We start from the raw sequence: 1,602 nt of genomic DNA, 5'->3' as shown, positions 1-1,602 counted from the left end.
GTAAAATTGATGTTGCAGGTCAGAGATATTTATGATGATGGTGATTATCTGGTTCTTATTACAACTGATCGGTTGAGTGCATTCGACAGAAATCTTGCTTCAATTCCCTTCAAAGGCCAGGTTTGTTTTTCTCCATGTTTGTGCTCTATATTCAAGTTAGATAGCTTTACATCGTTGGCCACAACTTTTTTTCGTTGGTCTGTAGATCAAACTGCAAGGAATAATAATTTTGTGGTGCTTAACTTTCAGGTTCTTAATGAGACAAGTTTGTGGTGGTTCAATAACACACAGCACATAACTCCAAATGCAATTGTTTCATCTCCTGATAGAAATGTTGTTATCGCAAAGAAATGCTCGGTTTTTCCCATAGAGTTTGTGGGTTAGTGTGTAATACCGAGTAACTTGTCAGACACTTCCCTATGCAGCCTCCATTTGCTTTAGTTCTAAGCTGTTCTCTTATGTTTGTTTTTTGAAGTTAGAGGATATGTGACTGGAAGTACTGACACGTCTTTATGGACGGTTTACAATAAAGGTGTTCGGAACTACTATGGGAATGAGCTCTCAGATGGTACAGTTTCTTTTATTGCTATATGTTTGTTGTCTTCTTCGTTAAATGCATCGTAGAATATCATTGATATGCTGATCACTAAATTATGCAGGATTAGTAAAAAACCAGAAGCTTCCAGCTAATATACTTACACCAACAACTAAGGCCGCGGATCATGATGTGCCCATCTCTCCAAATGAGCTCTAATAATCTGTTAAAGTAAAGAAATGTGGAAACCATAAAAATTCTTTTGAGTCATTAGTTTGCTGTGTCTGTGATCTGCTTAGCTGTAAGACAAGAATATTTAAGCGACAATTGTATAGTCTGTTTTTCTTCTAATTCTCCTGATAACTCTTGCAGATGGTTGAACGTGGATTCATGACACAAGCTGATTTTGATGAAGCAAGTATGAAAGCTTTGAGCTTGTTTGAGTTTGGGCAGGTTAGTTACAACTCCTCCGTCTAAAGTCATTGACTATAGTGATTTTCATAATCTCTAAATTGCAGACCACAAGAAATCAGTTTTTAATATATTTGACTGGCTTCAACATACAATGTTATGCTTTGTTGGAAGGGTCTAATAGATTTTGATTATATCATGCTTGCTTCAGCGGGTTGCCAAGGAACATGGACTGATACTGGTGGACACAAAGTATGAGTTTGGAAGAAGTAGTGATGGCTCAATCTTATTGATTGATGAGGTCTTTTATCTTATCTCTTTTTTTCCATGTCTGTCTCTCTTAGAATGCACAGTTGAACACATATCTGCACAGCTGCCAAAATCACTGATTAGAATCATCATCCACTTGTACACATTGTGAATAGATTCATACACCCGATTCCAGCAGATACTGGCTTGCAGGTTCATATGAAGAGCGGTTTAAAAAAGGCATGGAGCCTGAAAATGTTGATAAGGTTAGTGATTTTGCCTTTTCTTGCCCTCAATCAGGTTGCATTGGTTTGTAGTACTTTGTTCACTCACATGTTCTGTTTCTTTTAATCCAATAGGAGTTCCTAAGATTGTGGTTCAAAGAGAACTGCAATCCGTATGAGGAC

General features: G+C 37.3%; 1 pseudogene; it reads left to right on the top strand.

Moving 5' to 3' along the window:
• The first annotated feature begins 9 nt into the window (after positions 1-9).
• The window catches only part of LOC17874368, a 2,124-nt pseudogene continuing 531 nt past the window's right edge, over positions 10-1,602 (top strand).

Source organism: Capsella rubella, unplaced genomic scaffold, assembly GCF_000375325.1.
Source record: "Capsella rubella cultivar Monte Gargano unplaced genomic scaffold, Caprub1_0 scaffold_43, whole genome shotgun sequence".
NCBI lineage: Eukaryota > Viridiplantae > Streptophyta > Magnoliopsida > Brassicales > Brassicaceae > Capsella > Capsella rubella.
This window is presented reverse-complemented; position numbering and strand designations above follow the sequence as displayed.